Source organism: Heterodontus francisci, chromosome 40 (genome assembly GCF_036365525.1).
Source record: "Heterodontus francisci isolate sHetFra1 chromosome 40, sHetFra1.hap1, whole genome shotgun sequence".
NCBI lineage: Eukaryota > Metazoa > Chordata > Chondrichthyes > Heterodontiformes > Heterodontidae > Heterodontus > Heterodontus francisci.
The window spans coordinates 28,207,249-28,216,131 of NC_090410.1; the positions used below are offsets into that span (position 1 = coordinate 28,207,249).

The 8,883-nt window shown below is 42.1% G+C and overlaps 1 pseudogene; it reads right to left on the minus strand.

The window, feature by feature from the left end:
* Positions 1-2,038: 2,038 nt before the first annotated feature.
* On the minus strand, positions 2,039-5,011 carry LOC137353186 (probable G-protein coupled receptor 139; annotated as a pseudogene).
* Between the last annotated feature and the right edge of the window lie 3,872 nt (positions 5,012-8,883).

Sequence of the window (8,883 nt, forward strand, 5' to 3'; positions counted from 1 at the left end):
CAAAGATATTACCTTTATTCTTCTAAACCTTAGAAAATATAGGCCCAGTCACCTCAATCTCTCCTCATAGGACAATCCTGCTATCCCAGGGATCAGTCTGTTGAAGCTCCATTGCACTCCCTCTGTGGCAAGTATATCCATCCATAGGTAAGGAGACCAAAACTGTACTCAATACTCCAGGTTTAGTCTCACCAAGGCTCTATACAATTGCAGCAAGATTTATTTATTCCTGTACTCAAATTCTCTTACAACAAAGGCCAACATACCATTTGCCTTCCTAATTGCTTGCTGTGCCTGCATGGTAGATTTCAGTGACTGATGAACAAGGACACCCAGGTTCCTTTGAATATCAACACTTCACAATCTCTCATCATTTAAGAAGTACTCTGCATTTCTGTTTTGCCTACCAAAGTGGATAACTTCACATTTTTTCCACTTTATATTCCATCTGCCATATTGTTGCCCACTCACTTAGCCTGTCTAAATCTCCTTGAAGTATCTTTACATCATCCTCACAACTCACATGCCCACCTAGTTTTGTGTCATCAGCAAACTTGGAAATATTACATTTAGTCCCCTCATCCAAATCATTGATATAGATTGTGAGTAGCTGGGGCCCAAGCACTGATCCTTTCAGTACCCCACTAGTCACAGCCTGCCAAGCTGAGAATGACCCATTTATTCCTACTCTCTGTTTTCTGTCCGTTAACCAGTTCTCAATCCTGACTGAACCTCATTTCTCTATTATTGTGGGGGGAAGGGGTGGAATTCTGATGCTCCCAACTCCCCACACCTGACAGTTAATTCCCTAATGAAAACAAAAAGTGCTGGAAATACTCAGCAGGTCTGGAGAGAGGTCTGTGGAGAGAGAAGCAGAGTTAACATTTCAGGTCAGTGACCCTTCAACAGAATTGGTAAAGTTTCGAAAAGAATTAGGTTTTAAGCAAATGAAGGAGAGGGAACCCAGGGGAAGGTGTGTAATAGGGCAGGAGAGATTAAATAACAAAACTATCCTAGAACAAAAACAAAGAGTGTGTTAATGCTTGTGTAGTGGGGGGGAGAGGGTGAACTCTATATTTGTTATGGGGGGGAGGGGGTGAACTCTGTATTTGTCGTCCTCAATAAATACAGAGATTGTGAGGCCATTTTGGGATGAGGAGTTTTATTGGAAAAGAGCTTCCTCCACAATGGACAAACCGAGGCCTTCACCCTGAGGCTGCACCCAATGGGCCAACTGAGTTTGTGTCTCTTCATTCCTTTCAGCGACTCTGATGTTTGGTCCCTCGGGTTAACTTGTTCCTGTTGAATTCCTGCCCTTGGGTTTTAAGCAAGTTTAGAGCCTGCAGTTAAAGTAGCCTTGGCTTTGCAATGTGATCAAAATACGCTAACCCCTGGCGCAGGGCATAAAGGGCCCAACCTCACCCCCGGAAGAAATTAATATCAGCAATGTGATCAGATGTGAAGCTTGTTATCATTCTAAAATAATGCTTCTGCTTCTGGCAGTGTGCTGAATTATGCACAATGGATATCGTAAATAATATCTGTCAATGACGAGCATTTTAAGTGATCTCTATCAGTGGTGGCCATTTCAGGCATCATGTACCCAAGGTGGCCACTTTAAATGTCTGTGCACTGGGCATTTTAAGCAATATTTGTGCTGACATTTTATGTGATAGGCACTGTGGATATTTTCACAGGAATACATGTTACAGAGTCAGACCCCACACTGGGAGACATATTGTACACAGAAACATGTGTTATAGAGTCCAACTCTACACTTGGAGAGACACAAATTGTACACAGGGATGCTTGCTGTAGAGTCCGATTCATCACTGTACGCAGGGACTGGACCAACTGTGTCTATCATTAGCAGCAGTCACGTGGGCAGTGGGTAGCGGGACAGAGGGGGTGGTATGCAAGGTGTGAGCAGACTGGCCCCCCCCCCCCGTGTCTGTATTACAGATCCTAGCGACTGCAGCCCAGTGAAAATACGGGGCAACTTTGAGTTCTGATGCTGGAAGTTGTTCAATTCTCCTCATCATTTAATGTATTTTACAATTTGAGTAAATGGATATTTTACCATATTCTTCAATTGCTCTCTGAACTTACTCTGGGTCACGGCATAAATACAAGTGTTTGTTCCGCAACTCAGAACCTGGAGCATGAAGCCCATTTCATGTACAAAACGAAGTGGATTTACAGACACGTACCTTAAGAACCACATTCGCCACCATATAGTATTCACCATAAAGATTGCCCATAACAGGATGAAATTCCCTGAGATAACAAACAGTAAAATGATGGATTTCCTTCGACTTACCATCTCTGGGTCTCTGGGACTCTCCCCACAACTGTGAGCCCAGAGTCTCCTGCGACTTCTGCTGGTCACTAAAATGTGCCTGACCGTTAAAGCATTGAGCAGCAGAATCAGAACAAATGGGAGCCCTGGGGTTAGAATATAATGAAGGAACTCGATTGTTGCCCAGACCTGTGATGTCATGACATCATCGGTTACATCACAAAACCAGGGGAAATTCTGAAGCCAATACAAGCTTGTGAACATAAAATACCAGAAAATATTCTTTAAACAGCCAAGCACAGTCACTGTTCCCAGAACCACACCTGCTGTTTTCTCAGTGCAATATTTACTTTTCAGCTTCTGGCAGCAAATGGCCACAAATCGATCAAAGGTGAAAGTGACAGTGAACCAAACTGAACAGTCTGTTGCTGCATAAAGCAGGACAGCGTGGATATTACACACGGGAATGTCCAGCAGGAAAAGAAACTGTTCCCGATAAACAATTGGAAGCTGCCTTAATAACAGGTCGAGGATGACGACCAGTAGATCCGCCACTGCCATGGCCACCAGGTAGTAAGTGACACATTTGGAGAGACCACACTTTCCTCAAGACAGGATCACAATCGTCACCAAGTTAACTGTGAGGAATGGAAATAAACAGGGACATTATACATCAGGCTCGGAGCAAAGGTACCAGTTTGAGTACTTATTGAGATTTGAAAATGTGTGACTGTGTCCAGTGATGTATTGAAATGATTAAAGCAGTGAACATAGGAACACAGAAAATAGGAGCAGGAGTGGACCATTTGACCCCTTGAGCCTGCTCCACCAGTCAACTAGATCGAGGCTGATCATCGACCTCAACACCATTTCCTGCACTATCCCCATATACCTTGATATCTTTCATATCTAGAAATCTACCAATCACTGTCTTGAACATACTCGATGTCTGAACCTCCACAATTATCTGGGGTAGAGAATTCTACAGATTCACACCTTCTGAGTGAAGAAATTCCTCCTCATCTAAGTCCTAAATGACCTACCTCTTATTCTGTGACAGTTTCCTTTGGTTCTAGACCTCTCTCCCACTCCTCAGCCAGGGGAAACATCCTTCCTGTATCAACCCTTTTCAGCCCTTTAAGAATTTTGAATGCATCAATGAGATCACCTCTCATTCTTCTAAACTCTAGAGAATATAAGCCCTGCCTCCTTAACCTGTCCTCATAGGACAATCCTGTCACCCCAGAAATCAGTCTGGTGAACTTTCCTTGCACTCCCTCTATGGCAGGTATATCCTTCCTTAGGTAAGGAGACCAAAACTGTACGCAATACCTGTTACTCCAGGTGTGGCCTCACCAAGGCTCTATGCAATTGCAATAAGACTTCTTTACTCCTGTACACAATTTCTCTTGCTATAAAGGCCAACATTACATTTACCTTCCTAATTGTTTGCTGCACCTGTATGTTAGCTCTCAGTGACGTATGAAGAAGGACACCCGGGTCCCTTTGGACATCAACACTTCCCAACCTCTCACCATTTAAGAAATACTCTGCATTTCTGTTTTTCCTATCAAAGTGGATAACTTCACATTTTTTTTGTGTTATATTCCATCTGCCATGATCACTTAGCCTGTCTAAATCCCCTTGAAGCCTCTTTGTATCCTCCTCACAACTCACATTACCACCTAGTTTTGTGTCATCAGCAGACTTGGAAATATTACATTTGGTTTCCACATCCGATCATTGATATAGATTGTGAGCAGCTGTGGTACAAGCACTGATCCTTGCGGTACCCCACTGGTTGCAGTCTGCCAACCTGAGAATGACCCGTTTATTCCTACTCTGTTTTCTGTCCGTTAACCAATTCTCAATCCTTGCCAGTAAATCACCCCAAATTCATGTGCTCTAATTTTATTTACTAACCTTCTGAAAATCCAAATATATCGCATCCACTGGTTCCCCTTATCTATTCTGCCAGTTGCATCTTCAAAAAACTCCAACAGGTTTGTCAAACATGATTTCTCTTTCATAAATCCATGTTGACTCTGCCCAGTTCTACCCTTATTTTCTAAATGTCCTATTATCACATTCTCTCTCATGGATTCTAGCATTTTCCTGACTACTGGTGTCAGGCTAACAGGTCTGTAGTTCCCCAAATTCTTTCTCTCTCCTTTTTTAAATAGTGGGGTTATATTTGCTACCTTCTGTTGCATAACTGCTTTAAGAGTGATGTCCCTTTTAGATCTTAGTATGCAAATGAGATAAGTGCCATGATTCAGTCATGTGACAACAAGCCAGATTCACTCTGTAACTGTAACACCTAGAGGCAGGTTCTATAAATAGTTAGCTCTGTACTGTATAGAATAGATAGCTGTAATAAACCTGTTTGAGATCTTCAACAACCTAGATTCCATGAATCTAATTTATATTACATCAGACAACATAAAAACTATTCATTATACCTTTCAGTCTTCAGGAACCATTCCAAAATCTATAGAATTTTGGAAGATGACTACCAATGACTATCGACACAGCCAACTTTTTCAACAATCTGGGATGTGTATCAGTTTTCAGTCCCATTACTTTCTCCAGTTCTACTGTTTTACTAATACTAATTTCTTTCAATTCCCCATTCTCACCAGTCCCTTGGTTCTCTCCTATTTCTGAGGCATTTTTGTATCTTCCTCTGTATTTGTTTAGTTTCTCTGCCATTTCCTTAGTCTCCATTATAAATTCTCCTGTCTCTGTCTGTAGTGGGCTCACATTTGTCTTTGCTAATCTTTTCCTTTTACATACCTATAGAAGCTTTTACAGTCCATTTTTATGTTTCTCATTAGTTTACTTTAATATTCCATTTTCTCTTTCTTTATCAGTTTCTTCTTCCTCCTTTACTGAATTCTAAAATGCTCTTAATCCTCAGGCTTACTACCTTTTTGGCAACTTTATAAGCCTCCTCCTTTAATCTAATACCACCTTTAACTTCTCTTGTTAGCCATGGTTAGATCACATTTTCTGTTGGAATTTGGTGCCTCAGAGCAATGTAAATATGTTGCAAACCATGCATTAATTCTTTAAATGCTAGCCATAGCCTGTCTACCATACCTTTTAATGTAGTTTCCCAATCTACCATACCAACTTGCCCCTCATACTTTCATAGTTCCCTTTGTTTAGATTTAAGACCCCAGTTTCAGATTGAACTGCATTACCTTCAAGTAAAATGTTTTCGTATCATGGCCACACTTCTCTAAAAGCTCCTTTACAATGAGATTATTCATTAGCCCATTCTCTGATAGGGTTATCTTCTACAGACAGTGACCAAATAATATCAAGCATTAAATGGAAATTAATATATGAGATGAAACAGCATATGCGGAATGGAATTTTCTAACAGGTCAGGTTGCTGCTGAGCTGACAGTTTCTTTCATGTTCCAGTAGAAGAGCTGAGACTTGCAGCAAATAATAAAAACCATAAGAGCTAAGCTTCAGTTGGGGGAAGTAGAACTGAAGCTCAATTACTCTGTGTTAGTGTGGGGGAATCAGCCCAGCTTCCTATGCATGATTATTACCCAGTGACCCTTAGTTATTTTTTGGGGGCTCAGTCCAGGTTCCTGCTCTTGATCATGACCCAGTGAACCTGGGTTATGGGGATAATCAGACCAAGTCCCTCCTTTGGCTCTCCGCTCAGTAATTTTGTGTAATGAAGGGACGATGGTCCTGAAGTCAAATAACTCCACTTGCACAGTTTATAAATGTATGTGTAACAGCTAATTGATGGAGACAGGGATTCCCGTTCAATGAAATCAAGAGTTTTGTCTGTTTATTGCCACTGTTCAAGAAAAATATCTAGCCCGGAAACAGGAACTGGGTTGGAGAATGAAGCAGTGAACAAGGAGTGTGGACTGGACCTAACTTGGCTGAATTGTCTCTTGTGGTACCAGAGTGTCCCTGTGAATCGGAATCCAGGAAGCCCAGTAAAGGAGAGGAGAATCTGGTTAAACATGGGCCAGGATCAGAAATCATAGATAACATGCTTTCTCAATCAACTATCAAATTGATCATTTATTAAAAATAGAACCAGGAAACTAATTATTTGGTGTATCAGGATCCATTAGCCCAACAGTCATGTAAAAACTTATGTTCAAACTTCCTACAACAATGCCCTGATATTTTGTGTAGCCAATGAATATTGTCAATTGGTGATGTTTCAGGTGCAGGCTAGGTACATTCCAACCAGGGCAAAGGTAAGGGAACCAAAAGTGAGAATTTGGGAATAGAATGGGAGTTAACATAAAAGGGAACCCAAAACTCTTCAACCGGCATGTAAATAATAAATGGGAAGTAAGAGGTGGGGTGAGGCCTATGACGGGCAGATATATGCTTACAGGTGCAGGGTAAGGCTAGAATATTTAATGAATACTTTGTATCGGTGTTTACTAGGGAAGAGGATGCTGACAAAATATTGGTAGAAACAGAGATGGTAGAGACCATGGGTGGGGTGAAAATTAATAGGCAGGATGTACTGGAAAAGCTGGATGTGCTTTGATTGAGTAAGCCACCTGGTCCAGATGGCTTGCTTCCCAAGTTGCTAAAGGAAGGGAGGGTGGAGATAACGGAAGGACTTGCTATAATCTTCCAATCTTCCAAGCTATGGGGAGATGCCAGAGGATTTGAAAGTGCCAAATGGGCACCCTTATTCAAGAAAGGATGTAAAGACATTTTGATTAACTACAAGTCGATCAGTTTAACATCAGTGGTGGGTAAGGTTTAAGAAACAATAATCAGGGAAAAAAATTAACAGGCACTTGGAGTGGTTTGAGTTAATTAGGGAAAGTGAGCACAGATTTGTAAAAGACAGTTTATGCTTGACTAATTCAATTGAATATTTTGTTAAAGTAACAAACGAACATACAAACATGCATATAAACACACAAATTAAGAGCAGGAATAGGCCACTCGGCCCCTCGAGCCTGCTCCACCATTCAATAAGATCATGGCTGATCTGACTGTAACCTCAACTTCACATTCCCGCCTACCCCCGATAACCTTTCACCCCCTTGCTGATCAAGAATCTATCTACCTCAGCCTTAAAAATTTTCAAAGACTCTGCTTCCACCATCTTTTTGAGGGAGAGAGTTCCAAAGAGTCATGACCCTCTGAGAGAAAAAAATTCTCCTCATCTCTGTCTTAAATGGGCGACCCCTTATTTTTAAACAGTGATCCCCTACTTCTCGATTCTCCCACATGAGGAAACATCCTTTCCACATCTACGCTGTCAAGACCCCTCAGGAACTTATATCTTTCAATCAAGTCGCCTCTTACTCCAGTGGATACAAGCTTAGCCTGTCCAATCTTTCTTCATAATACAATCCGCCCATTCCAGGTATTAGTCTTGTAAACCTTCTCTGAATTGCTTCCAACGCATTTACCTCCTTCCTTAAATAAGGAGACCAATACTGTACACAATACTGCAGATGTGGTCTCACCAATGCACTGCATAGATGAAGCAGAACACCTATACTTTTGTATTCAATTCCCCCCAGAATGAATGTTAACATTCCATTAGATTTCCTAATTACTTGCTGTAACTGTATGCTAACCTTTTGCGATTCCTGCATGAGGACACCCAGATCCCTCTGCTTCTCAGACCTCTGCAATCTCTCACCATTTAGATAATATGCTTCTTTTTTATTCTTCCTGCCAAAGTGTACAATTTCACATTTGCACACATTATACTCCATTTGCCAGATCTTTGCCCACTCATTTAACCAACTATATCCCTGTGTAGACTCCTTACGTCCTCTTCACAATGTACTTTCCTATTTATCTTTGTGTATCAGCAAATTTAGCAACCATACCTTTGGTCCCTTCACCTAAATCGTTTATATAAATTGCAAAAAGCTGAGGCCACAGAAATGATCCCTGTGGCACACCACTCGTTACATCTTGACAACCAGAAAATGACCCATTTATGCCTACTCTTTGTTTCCTGTTAGCTAGCCAATCTTCTATCCATGCCATTATGTTATCCCTACACCATGAGCTTTTATTTTCCACAATAACCTTTGATATGGCACCTTATCAAATGCCTTCTGGAAAACTAAATTCAGTACATCCACCAGTTCCTCTTTATCCACAGCACATGTTACTTCTTCAAAGAACTCCAATAAATTGGTCAAACATGGGCTGGAATTTTTCGTTGGGCAGGAGGCCCCACCCACCCGACAAAAAATTGGTGGTGAGCCCGCCTCAACCGGGCCTGGGAAGCCAGGCAGGGATTTTTCACTCCCCAGGCCCTTAATTGATCTTGGGCAGGACTTCCACCTCCTTGAGGCAGGAAGTCCCGCCTAATGGAGCTGCCGGCCTGTCAGCGGATTGGGAATCTTAATCCCCGCAGCACCAACGGGAGTGGTGGCCACTGCTGGGACTGCACCCAGCCATCGCAAGCGAGGTGAAGCACAGTCCTGGAAGACAGGTAAGTTTTAAGGGACTCACTGGCGGCAATCGGTAGGGCCCCACCAGGGCAAGGGGATCGGTATGTGGTTGGAGGGAGTATTGTGTGTTGGGGCTTTGGGGGCAGCCCTCCA